The sequence below is a fragment of the Nerophis ophidion genome, linkage group LG05 (genome assembly GCF_033978795.1).
Source record: "Nerophis ophidion isolate RoL-2023_Sa linkage group LG05, RoL_Noph_v1.0, whole genome shotgun sequence".
NCBI lineage: Eukaryota > Metazoa > Chordata > Actinopteri > Syngnathiformes > Syngnathidae > Nerophis > Nerophis ophidion.
Window position 1 is genome coordinate 78,816,236 of NC_084615.1, and position 17,571 is coordinate 78,833,806.

At 42.6% G+C, this 17,571-nt stretch overlaps 1 long non-coding RNA gene across 1 annotated transcript in view; it reads right to left on the reverse strand.

Annotated features, from left to right (window-relative positions):
* LOC133552419 (uncharacterized) overlaps nucleotides 1-16,779 on the reverse strand; it is a 42,959-nt gene extending 26,180 nt beyond the window's left edge. Inside the window, exons 1-2 of the long non-coding RNA XR_009806716.1 lie at nucleotides 16,569-16,779; nucleotides 16,382-16,437 (exon numbers count right to left, since the gene is read on the reverse strand). This is a non-coding gene — a long non-coding RNA (uncharacterized LOC133552419). The remainder of the gene's footprint in view (nucleotides 1-16,381; nucleotides 16,438-16,568) is intronic.
* Between the last annotated feature and the right edge of the window lie 792 nt (nucleotides 16,780-17,571).

The following is a 17,571-nucleotide window of genomic DNA, read 5'->3' on the forward strand; positions in this document are numbered from 1 at the left end:
GTAACACAACATAAACACAACAGAACAAATACCCAGAACCCGTTGCAGCACTAACTCTTCCGGGACGCTACAATATACACCCCAGCTACCAACAAAACTCGATGTTGCATGTCACTATAAAGTTATATAAGCTTGTTCAATATTCAATGCAACACTTGTTTGGGTCCCTATTAAAAGGTGAAGTTGTTCAACTTTGGCCCGCGGCTTTGTTCAGTTTAGAATTTTGGCCCACTCTGTATTGGAGTTTGACACCCCTGACTTATAGCTTGGATCGGGCTGGAAAATAATGTCCGCTACAACAGGTGACGTCGAACGCACGCGTCATCATACGTGTCATCATACGTGTCATCATACGTGTCATCATACTACAACGTTTTCAACACGACACTTCGCGGGAAATTAAAAATTGCAATTTAGTAAACTAAAGCGGCCGTATTGTCATGTGTTGCAATGTTAATATTTCATCATTGATATATAAACTATCAGACTGCCTGGCTTGCAGTAGGCCTTTAAAACCACATTCAAACTGTTTCATAGTTTATGTCAGGAGTTTGGCGATGTGACGCATCAGACGAGAGAGACAGATGTTGAGTAAAAATAAAAAAATGTAAAACAACAAAAGAAAGCACCCTCACGAGGGAGTGGAGAACACAAGACTAGAACAAAGGGGAAAACAGAAGAACAGACTTGCATGAGGCACGATGGATGTGTCACACTAAATAAGAGACTGGTTGCTGTGTCCTGGTTGGCAATCAGGCAGGAAGTCCATTTACAAAATAAGAGCACAGGACAGGAACTAAAAAAAAAAATGCACTGAGGACCAGCAAACATAAGTCCAAAGGGGTGTGACAGTTACAGCTTCTTCATGTTGTGCCTACATTCTGGAATTTGAGATCATGAATTTTTACTACTTAAATTATAACCCTATTATTTCTAAAGGAATGTTTTAAAGGGGAACATTATCAGCAGACCTATGCAAGCGTCAATATATACCTTGATGGTGCAGAAAAAAGACCATCTATTTTTTTCAGCCGATTTTCGAACTCTAAAAGGGTGAATTTTGGCGAATTAAACGCCTTTCAATTATTTGCTCTCGGAGCGGTGACGTCACCTAGGTAGTCAACCGCCATTTTCTCAAACACGTTATAAACATCGAATCAAATCAGCTCTGTTATTTTCCGTTTTTTTTATCGGTAAGTTGTCGGAGGGTGTAACAACACGATCAGGGACGGATTCAAGTTGATTTACATAGAATGTGCAACGATTAGCACGGCATGCTAATCGATGCTAACATGCTATTTAGGCTAGCTGTATGTACATTTTTAGCTATATGTGCATCCCGCCTTTCCCTCCACCCACATTTAATGCCAAACAAACACTTACCAATCGACGGATTTAAGTTGCTCCAGTGTCACAAGATGCGAAAGTCTCGATCGTTTGGTCTGCACACTTTACCGGCGATGCTAAGGCAGCCATGGCACAGAGATGTATGGATATCCTGCAGATGCATTTCCAACAATAAAGTCAACGAAATCACAAAGGTGAGTTTTGTTGATGTTATTGACTTATGTGCTAATCAGACATATTTGGTCGAGACATGACTGCCAGCTAATGGATGCTAACATGCTATTTAGGCTAGCTGTATGTACATTTTTAGCTATATGTGCATCCCGCCTTTCCCTCCACCCACATTTAATGCCAAACAAACACTTACCAATCGACGGATTTAAGTTGCTCCAGTGTCACAAGATGCGAAAGTCCCGATCGTTTGGTCTGCACACTTTACCGGCGATGCTAAGGCAGACATGGCACAGAGATGTATGGATATCCTGCAGATGCATTTCCAACAATAAAGTCAACGAAATCACAAAGGTGAGTTTTGTTGATGTTATTGACTTATGTGCTAATCAGACATATTTGGTCGAGACATGACTGCCAGCTAATGGATGCTAACATGCTATTTAGGCTAGCCGTATGTACATTTGTTGCTATATTTGCATCCAGCCTTTCCCTCCACCCACATTTAATGCCAAACAAACACTTACCAATCGACAGATTTAGGTTGCTCCAGTGTCACAAGATGCGAAAGTCCCGATCGTTTGGTCTGCACATTTTACTGGCGATGCTAAGGCAGACATGGCACGGAGATGTATGGATAACCTGTAGATGCATTTCCAACCATTAAGTCAACAAAATCACAAAGGTGAGTTTTGTTGATGTTATTGACTTATGTGCTAATCAGAAATATTTGGTCGGGGTATGACAGCCAGCTAATCGATGCTAACATGCTCTTTAGGTTAGCTGTATGTACATTTGTAGCTATATTTGCATCCAGCCTTTCCCTCCACCCACATTTAATGCCAAACAAACCATTACCAATCGGCGGATTTAGGTTGCTCCAGTGTCACAAGATGCGAAAGTCCAGATCGTTTGGTCTGCACATTTTACCAGCGATGCTAACGCAGACATGGCACAGAGATGTATGGATATCCTGCAGATGCATTTCCAACGATAAAGTCAACGAAATCACAAAGGTGAGTTTTGTTGATGTTATTGACTTACAGTATGTGCTAATCAGACATATTTGGTCGCGGCATGACTGCCAGCCAATCGATGCTAACATGCTATTTAGGATAGCTGTATGTACATTTGTAGCTATATTTGCATCCAGTGTTTCCCTCCACCCACATTTAATGCCAAACAAACACTTACTAATCGACGGATTTAAGTTGCTCCAGTGTCACAAGATGCGAAAGTCCCGATCGTTTGGTCTGCATATTTTACCGGCGATGCTAAGGCAGACATGGCCGAATAGCTTCAGTTTCTTTTTCAATTTCGTTTTTGCTATCCGCCTCCATACTCCAACCATCCATTTCAATACATGCGTAATCTGTTGAATCGCTTAAACCGCTGTAATCCGAGTCTGAATCCGAGCTAATGTCGCTATATCTTGCTGTGCTATCCGCCTGGATAGCATGTATATCACTGGATGATGTCACAGGAAAATGGACGGTGGCTTCACAGAAAATGAAAATCAGGCACTTTAAAGCCTTTTTTCGGAATATTCTATGATGGGTAAAATTTTGAAAAATAAAATAAGCCACTTGGAACTGATTTTTATTGGTTTTAACCCTTCTGAAATTGTGACAATGTTCCCCTTTAACATTTCCTGGCAGTGAATTGTTTTTTTTTGTTTTGAATGTACTGTAATTTGCAGTGGTGTGCTGTGCGTTTCCCACCTAGGTCGACTTCAACGATTACCTCTCAAAATACCAACATTTATGTCACCACATGACCATTGCTGGAGAAATACTACACAGAAACACATTTACGCACTACTGAGCATTGAGTCACATCAACAGTGAACAAAACGGGTTATTTTGTGGCGCGTTTATAAATCAATTGTGGAGAGGTGGAGCCGACGGGCCGACAGCGGGGTAGGAAAAACCGTGGTCCTACTCAAGATGGTGGCCAGGAGGCGGACTGTGCGGCGGAGCGGAGAGGCGGGGTGCGCCTGGAGGGACGCTGCAGCAATCGGAGCCAGGTGCGTAAAACACACACCTGCTCTCAATATGCGCATCTTCTCCTGCTGTATAAAACGGGAGAAGGAGGAGCAATCGGGGCAGAAGAAGTAGGACAACCAGTAGACAAAGAAGACGAGCGAGACCAGACGAGCGATGAGCCCCCGAGGAAGACGGAGTCACCGGCGACCAAAAGGCAAACCGAGACAAGCAGCAAAGGAGGAAGCGATGGAAATCGGCGCGAACGACTGTGACCCAGCAGTGTTTATTGAAATAATAAACCAGAGTCAAACCTGCTCCGCGATGTCTTTCATCGATGGCCCATGCAAACCGCAGGATGGCGGCTGGAAGCTGTTCACATCAATAAACGTGCATCAGCAATTAAAACAAATCTTACTGTCAAAATAGAAATAGCAAAAAACCGATCCATCCATCTTCTTCCGCTTATTCGAGGTCGGGTCGAAAGGGGCATCAGCCAAAGCAGGGAAGCCCAGACTTCCCTTTCCTCAGCCAGTTTGTCCAGCTCCTCTTGGGGGATCCAGAGGCGTTCCCAGGCCAGCTCCCTAGGGAGGCGTTCGGGTGGAATCCTGACCAGATGCCCGAACCACCTCATCTGGCTCCTCTCCATGTGGGGGAGCAGCGGCTTTACTTTGAGTTCCTCCCGGATGGCAGAGCTTCTCACCCTATCTCTAAGGGAGAGACCTGGAAACTAATTTGGGCCGCTTGTACCCGTGATCTTATCCTTTCGGTCATGACCCAAAGCTCATGACCATAGGTGAGGATGGGAACGTAGATCGACCTATAAATTGAGAGCTTTGCCTTCCGGCTCAGCTCCTTCTTCACCACAACAGATCGATACAACGTCCGCATTACTGAAGACGCCGCACCGATCCGCCTGTCGATCTCACGATCCACTCTTCTCTCACTCGTGAACAAGACTCCAAGGTACTTGAACTCCTGACCTATATTGAGTAAAACATGCTTGAAACTAGAATATCAACTGTTGCAAAGCTGTGTCGTCAACACTCACAAGATACATGGCCCCATTCATTCTTTCCTTAACACGGATCAATCGTCCTGTCCCCTTAGCAGAAAAACAGCCCCAAAGCATGATGTTTCCACCCCCATGATTCACAGTAGGTATGGTGTTCTTGGGATGCAACTCAGTATTCTTCTTCCTCCAAACACCACCAGTTGAGTTTATACCAAAAAGTTCTATTTTGGTTTCATCTGACCACATGACATTCTCTCAATCCTCTGCTGTATCATCCATGTATCCATTTTGGTATCAACTCAACTCAAAGAATACTGAGTTGCATCCCAAGAACACCACACCTACTGTGAAGCATGGGGGTGGAAACATCATGCTTTGGGGCTGTTTTTCTGCTAAGGGGACAGGACGATTGATCCGTGTTAAGGAAAGAATGAATGGGGCCATGTATCCTGAGATTTGGAGCCAAACCCTCCTTCCATCAGTGAGAGCTTTGAATGCTTGACCAAATACTTATTTTCTACCATCATTTACAAATAAATCATTTAAAATTCCTACAATGTGAATTCCTGGATTTTTTTTCCACATTCTGTCTCTCACAGTTGAAGTGTACCTATGATGAAAATGACAGACCTCTGTCATCCTTTGAAGTGGGAGAACTTGCACAATCGCTGGCTGACTAAATACTTTTTTGCCCCACTGTATGTAAATTTACAGGAAAAAACATATAATGCCACACATAACTCTGCTAGATTACATAACACTGTGCGACAACACAAAAAAGACAACTTGTGTTTTTTATTTTTTTGCTCTAAGCCATCAGAGTCGTGCGTCTCTGTGGTGTTGATCCAGCATACTCCCCCATCGCGAAGGAAGTGAAGAAGTGTGGTCGAGAACGCCTGCGCAGGCCCCCCTTCCTCCCCGGCCCCCTAACATTAAACAGATGTTGACGATGAGGAGACACTCTCTAGATATGACCACCGAGCTGTTTACTGTTTAGTCTTTATTTGAAGGGACAATGCACAGAAACATTAAGATCAAAGACAGATATGTTCTGTACCAGATCATAGCAAAATAGCTCATTTCCATCTGCAGTCCCTGGTGACCTAAATTAAAGGGATACAAAAATTATGCAATGAAATTATGACAATAAAATCATACCGTATCACGTAATCAAATTAAGAAAAGGTATAAAATGCCCTTTCATGGACAAATACAGTGGGGCCAAAAAGTATTTAGTCAGCCAGCGATTGTTCAAGTTCTCCCACTTCAAATGATGACAGAGGTCTGTCATTTTCATCATAGGTACACTTCAACTGGGAGAGACAGAATGTGGAAAAACAATCCAGGAATTCACATTGTAGGAATTTTAAATCATTTATTTGTAAATGATGGTGGAAAATAAGTATTTGGTCACTTCAAACAAGGAAGATCTCTGCCTCTCACAGACCTGTAACTTCTTCTTTAAGAAGCTCTTCTGTCCTCCACTCGTTACCTGTATTAATGACACTTGTTTGAACTCGTTATCTGTATAAAAGACACCTGTCCACAGCCTCAAACAGTCAGACTCCAAACTCCACTATGGCCAAGACCAAAGAGCTGTCGAAGGACACCAGGAAAAGAATTGTAGACCTGCACCAGACTGGGAAGAAAGAATCTACAATAGGCAAGCAGCTTGGTGTAAAAAAATCAACCGTGGGAGCAAATGATCAGAAAATGGAAGACATACAAGACCACTGATAATCTCCCTCGATCTGGGGCTCCACGCAAGATCTCATCCCGTGGGGTCAAAATGATCATGAGAACGGTGAGCAAAAATCCCAAAACCACATGGGGGGAACCTGGTGAATGACCTGCAGAGAGCTGGGACCAAAGTAACAAAGGTTACCATCAGTAACACACTAAGCCGACAGGGAATCAAATCCTGCAGTGCCAGATGTGTCCCCCTGCTTAAGCCAGTGCATGTCCAGGTCCGTCTGACATTTGCCAGAGAGCACATGGATGATACAGCAGAGGATTGGGAGAATGTCATGTGGTCAGATGAAACCAAAATAGAATTTTTTGGTATAAACTCAACTGGTGGTGTTTGGAGGAAGAAGAATACTGAGTTGCATCCCAAGAACACCACACCTACTGTGAAGCATGGGGGTGGAAACATCATGTTTTGGGGCTGTTTTTCTGCTAAGGGGACAGGACGATTGATCCGTGTTAAGGAAAGAATGAATGGGGCCATGTATCCTGAGATTTTGAGCCAAAACCTCCTTCCATCAGTGAGAGCTTTGAATGGTTGACCAAATACCAACAATTTCAAATAAATTCTTTAAAATTCCTATAATATGAATTCCTGGATTTTTTTTCCACATTCTGTCCCTCACAGTTGAAGTGTACCTATGATGAATATTACAGACCTCTGTCATCATTTGAAGTGGGAGAACTTGCACAATCGCTGGCTGACTAAATACTTTTTTGCCCCACTGTAAATGTTTTTTCCTGTAAATCCAGAGAGAACACATTTTACTGGGTCATTTTTCTGTCGGTACAGAACGCAAGAGTTATAGCTGCTGTTTGCATAATAAGCACTCTGTTTTGCGAGGGGTCCTAGATGTCTTGACAGCACTTGCACTGTAACCCCACCTCTATGCACAAAGTAAACCTTTTACTTTGAAAGGGCAAACTAATCGAGGACAACGCCGCAGTCGAAGAAAACGGATGACGCTTTGGCGGGTTCGCCCCCGGGCCAGCTCACGGTGAATCAGGCCCAGATGTGGTTCTGTGAAACTCCGATGGCGTAGAGCACACACGCCAAGACGGAGAAAACCCGCCCGGCGGCGGACGTCAGAAGGGGGCCGCGTCCAATTCCCCGAAGTTATGTCACTTGATATGAAGTGTAGCGTTTATTAGTCATGTACCACAACTTGAGGGATGCTTTGTAAATGATGTTTGTACAAGCAGGACCCTCAGGGGCCGCCTCGTGCTGACAAAGTCGCCACCTGTTTCATAGTCCTGCAACTAAATATGACGTCAACAAGTCAAATCCCCACCCAAAAATAGACACGGTAGTGATTTTAGGTCTGTTTGCTAACAATGTTCCATTTTGGCTCCAAGTCTGCTGACGTCCCTTACCAAAGACTGGGGGCAATTTTTGTTATGTGTTTTGGTCCATTTTTTGTGTTATTTTCTCACTTAATTTAAAGAAATTGGCAAAATACCTTTGAGGAGATAAAAGGCTGAGTCAGAACCAACGGAAAAATATTTGTGTGTATACAAAACCAGTGAAGTTGGCACGTTTGTAATTCGTAAATAAAAACAGAACACAATGATTTGCGAATCCTTTTCAACTTATATTCAATTGAACAGACTGCAAAGACAAGTTATTTAATGTTCCAACTGAAATAACTTATTTTTTTATTACAAATAATAGTTGAAGACCTACTGAAATGAGATGTTCTTTTTTAAACGGGGATAGCAGGTCCATTCTATGTGTCATACTTGATCATTTCGCCATATTGCCATATTTTTGCTAAAAGAAGAACATCGACGATAAAGTTCGCAACTTTTGGTCGCTAATAAAAAAGCCTTGCCTGTACCGGAAGTAGCAGACGATGTGCGCGTGACGTCACGGGTTGTGGAGCTCCTCACATCTGAACATTGTTTACAATCATGGCCACCAGCAGCTAGAGCGATTCGGATTGAGAAAGCGACGATTTCCCCATTAATTTGAGCGAGGATGAAAGATTTGTGGATGAGGAAAGTGAGAGTGAAGGACTAGAGAAAATAAAAAAGGCGAGGGCATTGGGAGCAATTCAGATGTTATTAGACACATTTACTTGGATAATTCTGCGAAGTCCCTTATCTTTCTATTGTGTTGCTAGTGTTTTAGTGAGTTAAAGGCCTACTGAAATGAGATGTTCTTATTTAAACGGGGATAGTAGGTCCATTCTATGTGTCATACTTCATCATTTCCCGATATTGCCATATTTTTGCTGAAAGGATTTAGTAGAGAACATCCACGATAAAGTTCGCAACTTTTGGTGGCTAATAAAAAAGCCTTGCCTGTACCGGAAGTAGCAGACGATGTGCGCGTGACGTCACGGGTTGTGGAGCTCCTCACATCCTCACATCGTTTACAATCATGGCCACCAGCAGCTAGAGCGATTCAGATCGAGAAAGCGACAATTTCCCCATTAATTTGAGCGAGGATGAAAGATTTGTGGATGAGGAAAGTGAGAGTGAAGGACTAGAATTTTTTTAATTTATTTAAAAAATAGAGGGCAGTGGGAGCGATTCAGATGTTATTAGACACATTTAGTGAAGTGAAATTAACTATATTTATATAGCGCTTTTTCTCAAGTGACTCAAAGCGCTTTACAAAGTGAAACCCAATATCTAAGTTACATTCAAACCAGTGTGGGTGGCACTGGGAGCAGGTGGGTAAAGTGTCTTGCCCAAGGACACAACGGCAGTGGCTAGGTTGGCAGAAGCCGGAATCGAACCAGCAACCCTCAAGTTGCTGGCACGGCCACTCTACCAACCGAGCTAAACCGCCCGATTTACTAGGATATTTCTGGAAAATCCCTTATCTGCTTATTGTGTTAATAGTGTTTTAGTGATATTATACCGTCGTACCTGAAAGTCGGAGGGGTGTGGCCACGGGTGTGTGCGGAGGAGGCAAGAGAGTCGCAGCTGCCTCTTTGACAGGTGCACGAGGAACGACGCAAGCTCCGCTCATGTCTACGGTAAGAGGCGACTTATTACCACCATTTTCTCACCGAAACCTGCCGGTTGACATGTGGTAGACAACCATGTTCGCTTGACCACTCTGTTCCATTGGGGCGGCATAGCTCGGTTGGTAGAGCGGCCGTGCCAGCAATTTGAGGGTTGCAGGTTCGATTCCCGCTTCCGCCATCCTAGTCACTGCCGTTGTGTCCTTGAGCAAGACACTTTACCCACCTGCTCCCAGTGCCCCCCACACTGCTTTAAATGTAACTTAGATATTGGGTTTCACTGTGTGAAGCGCTTTGAGTCACTAGAGAAAAGCGCTATATAAATATAATTCACTTCACTTCACATAGTAAAGCTTCACGAATGTAAACAAGGAAACACCGGCTGTGTTTGTGTGGCTAAAGGCGGCCACAATACACCGCTTCCCACCTACATCTTTCTTCTTTGACGTCTCCATTATTGAATGAACAAATTGCAAAAGATTCAGCAACACAGATGTCCAGAATACTGTGGAATTATGCGATTGAATCAGACTAGCTGGGATCAGGGTGGAACAAAATGTCCGCTACAATCCGAGACGACACGCGCATGCGTCATCATTCCGACATTTTCAACAGGATGCTTTGCGCGAAATTTAAAATTGCAATTTAGTAAACTAAAGCGGCCGTATTGTCATGTGTTGCAATGTTAATATTTCATCATTGATATATAAACTATCAGACTGCGTGGTCGCTAGTAGTGGCTTTCAGTAGGACTTTAACTTACAATTTAATAGCACATTACAAAAAAGTTGGCACAGGAGCATTTTTACCACTGTGTTACATGGCCTTTCCTTTTAACAACACTCAGTAAACGTTTGGGAACTGAGGAGACCAATTTTTGAAGCTTTTTAGGTGGAATTCTGTCCCATTCTTACATTCTTGGTACATGATGAAATGTGCGGCCAGTAGATGGCAGTCACACATAAGAGATACGTGTAGACTGCAATATGACTCAAGTAAACAACACCAACATTTTATATGTTCCATTGAAACAGCTTGAGATGTTCAACAGTTCTCCGTTCTAGGCTTCCTATTGCGCCACACATTTTCAACGCAAGACAGGTCTGGACTACAGGCAGGCCAGTCTAGAACCCGAAGTCTTTTAATAATAATAATCATAATAATAGATTAGATTTATATCAGGCTTTTCTATTGTTAGATACTCAAAGGGCTCACAGAGAAGTGGGAAGCCATCATTCATTCACACCTGGTGGTGGTAAGCTACATCTGTAGCCACACATTAATTCATCATTCATTCACCAGAGTGAGCCGCACCGGGGGAAAAGGGTGAAGTGTCCTGCCCAAGGACACAATGGCAGCGATTTGGATGTCAATATGTGGGAAGCGAACCTGCAACCCTCAGGTTTCTGGCACGGCCACTCTACCCACTACGCCATGCTGCCCCCCCGGCCTATGAAGAAGCCACACTGGTGTAAAACGTGGCTTGACATTGTCTTACTGAAATAAGCAGGGGCGTCCATGATAACGTTGCTTGGATGGCAACATATTAAATGATTGTCACACACAAAATGATTCTCTGCATTTGACCCATCACCCTTGATCACTCCCTGGGAGGTGAGGGGAGCAGTGGGCAGCAGCGTGTTGTTCCAAAACCTGTATGTACCTTTCAGCATTAATGGTGCCTTCACAGATGTGTAAGTTACCCATGCCTTGGGCACTAATACACCCCCATACCATCACACATGCTGGCTTTTCAACGGTGTGCCTATAATAGTGTTTGATGAGCATTCCTCAACTTTCTCGGTCTTTTTTGCCACTTGTGCCAGCTTTTTTGAAACATGTTGCAGGCATCGAATTCCAAATGAGCTAATATTTGCAATGAATTGAGTTTTCCAGTTTGAACGTTAAGAATCTTGTCTTTGCAGTCTATTCAATTGAATAGAAGTTGAAAAGGATTTGCAAGTCATTGTATTTTGTTTTTATTTAGGTTTTACACGACTTCACTGGTTTTGGGGTTTGTAAAAAACACTTTGACTGGCAACGAGGACACACCTGTTAATACTTACCAGTCTGGAACAGGTGTGGACGTCAGCATTCTTTAGCAGACAATGAAAGTACGTTGGCAATGGAATTTATTAATAGGAGCAGTGGAATGTAAACAACATCCAAAGATGACAATAATAGACACTTGTCCGATACTGACGTGGATGTTGATGACAATGCATATTGTTAACACGGACATGGAGGTCCGCTTCACACCCCCAAAAGGCAGAGAATAAGGAAGTAAGCTGCTAGTATTCTATGTTGTGTTGTCTTCTATTCATCTTTTATAGCTGGAATTGTACTTTGAGTTGAGTAGAATTGTTATTGATTGATTGATTGATTGACACTTTTATTGGTAGATTGCACAGTTCAGTACATATTCCGTACAATTGACCACTAAATGGTAACACCCCAATACGTTTTTCAACTTGTTTAAGTCGGGGTCCACGTTAATCAATTCATGGTACAAATATATACTATCAGCATAATCACACAAGTTAATCATCATAGTATATACATTGAATTATTTACATTATTTACAATCCGGGGGGTGGGATGAGGAGCTTTAAATGGGTTGTACTTGTATAGCGCTTTTCTACCTTCAAGGTACTCAAAGCGCTTTGACACTACTTCCACATTCACACACACATTCACACGCTGATGGAGGGAGCTGCCATGCAAGGCGCTAACCAGCACCCATCAGGAGCAAGGGTGAAGTGTCTTGCTCAGGACACAACGGACGTGACGAGGTTGGTACTAGGTGGGGATTGAACCAGGGACCCTTGGGTTGCGCACGGCCACTCTTCCACTGCGCCACGCCGTCCCTTTAAATATATCCATCCATCCATCCATCCATCCATTTTCTACCGCTTATTCCCTTTCGGGGTCGCGGGGGGCGCTGGCGCCTATCTCAGCTACAATCGGGCGGAAGGCGGGGTACACCCTGGACAAGTCGCCACCTCATCGCAGGGCCCTTTAAATATATGTTAAATATATTTAAAGGGCATCAGTCAGTGCATCAATACTGTCTCCACAAGCTCAAGGATTGTTTCTTGCCGCTAGGTGACATCATACGCAAATACGGTGTTAGCTTTCACTGTTATGCTGATGACACCCAACTCTACATGCCCCTAAAGCTGACCAACACGCCGGATTGTAGTCAGCTGGAGGCGTGTCTTAATGAAATTAAACAATGGATGTCCGCTAACTTTTTGCAATTTAACGCCAAAAAAACGGAAATGCTGATTATCGGTCCTGCTAGACACCGACCTCTATTTAATCATACAACTTTAACATTTGACAACCAAATAATAAAACAAGGTGACTCGGTAAAAAATCTGGGTATTATCTTCGACCCAACTCTCTCCTTTGAGGCACACATTAAAAGCGTTACTAAAACTGCCTTCTTTCATCTCCGTAATATCGCTAAAATTCGCTCCATTTTGTCCACTAAAGACGCCGAGATCATTATCCATGCGTTTGTTACGTCTCGTCTCGATTACTGTAACGTATTATTTTCGGGTCTCCCCATGTCTAGCATTAAAAGATTACAGTTGGTACAAAATGCGGCTGCTAGACTTTTGACAAGAACAAGAAGGTTTGATCACATTACGCCTGTACTGTATATACCTTTATATACATATATACATACATATATACCTATACTGTATATACCTTTATATACATACATATATACCTATACTGTATATACCTTTATATACATATATACATACATATATACCTATACTGTATATACCTTTATATACATATATACATACATATATACCTATACTGTATATACCTTTATATACATATATACATACATATATACCTATACTGTATATACCTTTATATACATACATATATACCTATACTGTATATACCTTTATATACATATATATACATACATATATACCTATACTGTATATACCTTTATATACATATATACATACATATATACCTATACTGTATATACCTTTATATACATATATACATACATATATACCTATACTGTATATACCTTTATATACATATATACATACATATATACCTATACTGTGTATACCTTTATATACATATATACATACATATATACCTATACTGTGTATACCTTTATATACATATATACATACGTATATACCTATACTGTATATACCTTTATATACATATATACATACATATATACCTATACTGTATATATATTTATATACATATATACATACATATATACCTATACTGTATATACCTCTATATACATATATACATACTTTAAGGTTTTACAACTTAAGTATAAAATACTACACGGTCTAGCTCCATCCTATCTTGCTGATTGTATTGTACCATATGTCCCGGCAAGAAATCTGCGTTCAAAGGACTCCGGCTTATTAGTGATTCCTAAAGTCCCAAAAAAAGTCTGCGGGCTATAGAGCGTTTTCCGTTCGGGCTCCAGTACTCTGGAATGCCCTCCCGATAACAATTCTAGATGCTACCTCAGTAGAAGCATTTAAGTCTCACCTTAAAACTCATTTGTATACTCTAGCTTTTAAATAGACTCCCTTTTTAGACCAGTTGATCTGCCGCTTCTTTTCTTTCTCCTATGTCCCCCCCTCCCTTGTGGAGGGGGTCCGGTCCGATGATCATGGATGAAGTACTGGCTGTCCAGAGTCGAGACCCAAGATGGACCGCTCGCCTGTGTATCGGTTGGGGACATCTCTACGTTGCTGATCCGCCTCCGCTTGAGATGGTTTCCTGTGGACGGGACTCTCGCTGCTGTCTTGGATCCGCTTTGAACTGAACTCTCGCGGCTGTGTTGGAGCCACTATGGATTGAACTTTCACAGTATCATGTTAGACCCGCTCGACATCCATTGCTTTCGGTCCCCTAGAGGGGGTGGGGGGTTGCCCACATCTGAGGTCCTCTCCAAGGTTTCTCATAGTCAGCATTGTCACTGGCGTCCCACTGGATGTGAATTCTCCCTGCCCACTGGGTGTGAGTTTTCCTTGCCCTTTTGTGGGTTCTTCCGAGGATGTTGTAGTCGTAATGATTTGTGCAGTCCTTTGAGACATTTGTGATTTGGGGCTATATAAATAAACATTGATTGATTGATGATGAGTGATCCCACAAAAACTGGTGGAAAATAATTAGCATACAATTACAACTACCACTATCTTTTAATTTTTTTTTTAATTAAATATTACTAGCGCCCCCTAGGAAAAAATTACAGACAAAACTGCATGTAACTTCTGTTAGGAATGTCATAGCGACATGAAACGAAAACTCCTATGTAGGTCTGACTTAGACCCAATTTTCATACACTCACTTCTTTCAGCAAAAATCTACAGGAAGTTGGCAAGAACCCCTTCAAAATAAAATTTTCGCAAAAAATGCAATTTTTGCCTCTTTGCACTGTAATTTGACCCCTTTAAAATGCTTCAAAAGTCACCAAACTTGGCGCACACATAAGGACTGGTGAATATTGCGATCTAATGAAAAAACCAAACCCCAAAACTCAAAATTGCGCTCTAGCGCTATTTTTGAATAAAACACTGAAAAAACTGCTCCTAGGAAGAAAACACAGACCAAATTGCTTGTAACTTCCGGTAAGAATGTCGGAGAGACATGAAACAAAAACATCTATGTAGGTCTCGCTTAGACCTACATTTCATTGATTGACAACCCCCAACAAAAATCAACAGGAAGTTTGCAATCCCCCCTTCAAAACAAAAGTTTTGTAAAAAACGGTCACCTTTCTTCAAACATTATCTCCTCTGAGTGCGTTTGTTGTTTTGGCTTCAAACTCACACAGGAGAGAGATTGAACCCTTCTGATTAAAAGTATAGAGCATAGTTTTGATAAGTTCTCAGGTTTTGATTTTACGCGCCTTCAAAGAACCCCTGTGCAAAGTCTCCTGAAAAATGTCATTTTTGCCTCTTTGAGCTGTTATTAGACCCCCTTAAAATGCTTCTAAACTCACCAAACTTGACACACACATCAGGTCTGGCAAAAATTGCGATCTGAGGAAAAAACCTAACCTCTAAACTAAAAATTGCGCTCTACCGCCCCCCTAGGAATACAACACTGACAAACTGCTCCTAGGAAGAAAACACAGACAAAACTGCTTTTAACTTCCGGTAGGAATGTCGGAGAGACATGAAACAAAAAACACTATGTAGGTCTCACTTAGACCTACATTTTAATAATTAACATACTTTAGCAAAAATCAACAGGAAGTTTGATATTTTCACTTCAATACAACAACTGCATTACTTTCAAAATAGTGGCTCCAAGGCGTCATCTAACGCTTATCCGGCCGTGGGTCTCGGGGGCAGCAGCCAAAGGTGGACCCGACCAACGCTGCTTGCAGCTTTAATTTATTATTGAACTTGATGCAAGTTATACCACAGCTGCACAGTTATTTTATTTATTATTGAACATGATGTTATTTTATGTTATTGAGTTTGAATGTATAAAACTTGAATGTTACTTGATGTTCAATAAATTTGAAAATGTTAAGCTTGGCATTAGCGTTCTGTTGAGGTGATGGGGGCAGGTGGGGCTTGGAAACTCCCCCTCGTCCAAAGTGGGGGATGACAAAAAAGGTTTGCTAAGCAAAGTCAGCTCAGATTTATCCGAGAGCCAGATGCAGTCCTCAAAAGAGCCACATCTGGCTCTAGAGCCATAGGTTCCCTACCCCTGAATTAGTGCAAGACACTAATAAGATCCACGTCATTAAGAGTCTATCCAAGCATGTGATAAAATCCCTTAAAGTGACACTTAAGAGGATTTCCTGCACCAAGCACTTCAACCACTCTTCTAATCTTTGGATGAAAGTCCACTCCTTCCTCTTAAAAGTTGACCTTTATACACATTCAAACACCCCCGCCCACACCCAGACAATATCGGGTGGAGTTATGTATCATATTTAGTGTTTCCTCATCATTTTGCCAGCGTCACGTCTGAACTGTGTCGTATTGTTGTGAGGATTAAAAACAAGTTATTTCATTGTTTTGGGGTTGCTAAGGAACGACAAGGCCGAGCAGGACATGCTTGATGATATTGGGAGGCGAGCATGCGTGGGTCACCCCGGCATGGGTGGTGCTTACCGTCGCACATCTGGGAGTGAGCACGGAGGGCGTTTGGAGTCCACGTCATGTCGGGCCTGGAGAAGTAGAGAAGCCATCTGTATTATGTCATGACTGCCAGCACACCCCACCCACTCACACTTCCCCCTTTGCGTGTGCTTAGATTCCCCACCCACCTCTTTGTGGAGGAAACAAAACAAGCCCATACCAAAGTTTTACAGTACGGTTCTTCCACTCTCCTTCACAGATGGACCATCTTGTCCGCACTTGTCCACCTCGTTTGATGTCGACCTCCACTCAGGTGACGCCAGCTGTAAACCAGACCTGGACGTCCCACGGCCTGTAATTAGAAAAAAATGTGTTCCCTTCAGCCACTTAACCTCAATGCAAGCGAAAGTCCAAGGTTCGAAAGGAGGATAGTTTAGTCAGGGGTCAGCAAGCTTTTTCAAAACGAGAGCTACTTCTTGGGTACTGATTAATGCGAGGGCTACCAGTTTGATACACACTTCAATAAATGGCCAGAAATAGCCAATTTGCTCAATTTATATATATAAATTGTCAGTCAACAAACAATGTTTATTTATATAGCCCCAAATCACAAATGTCTCAAAGGACTGCACAAATCATTACGACTACAACATCCTCGGAAGAACCCACAAAAGGGCAAGGAAAACTCACACCCAGTGGGCAGGGAGAATTCACATCCAGTGGGACGCCAGTGACAATGCTGACTATGAGAAACCTTGGAGAGGACCTTAAATGTGGGCAACCCCCCCCCCCCCTCTAGGGGACCGAAAGCAATGGATGTCGAGCGGGTCTAACATGATACTGTGAAAGTTCAATCCATAGTGGATCCAACACAGCCCCGAGAGTTCAGTTCAAAGTGGATCCAACACAGCAGAGAGAGTCCCGTCCACAGTGGAGCCAGCAGGAAACCATCCCAAGCGGAGGCGGATCAGCAGCGTAGAGATGTCCCCAGCCGATACACAGGCGAGCGGTCCATCCTGGGTCCCGACTCTGGACAGCTTATGTAAATAATCATTGATTGATTGATTGATTGATATTCAGCCACAGTGTGTGCAAAAGTGCTATCTCACAACTCAATCAATCAATCAATCAATCAATGTTTATTTATATAGCCCTAAATCACAAATGTCTCAAAGGACTGCACAAACCATTACGACATCCTCGGAAAAACCCACATAAGGGCA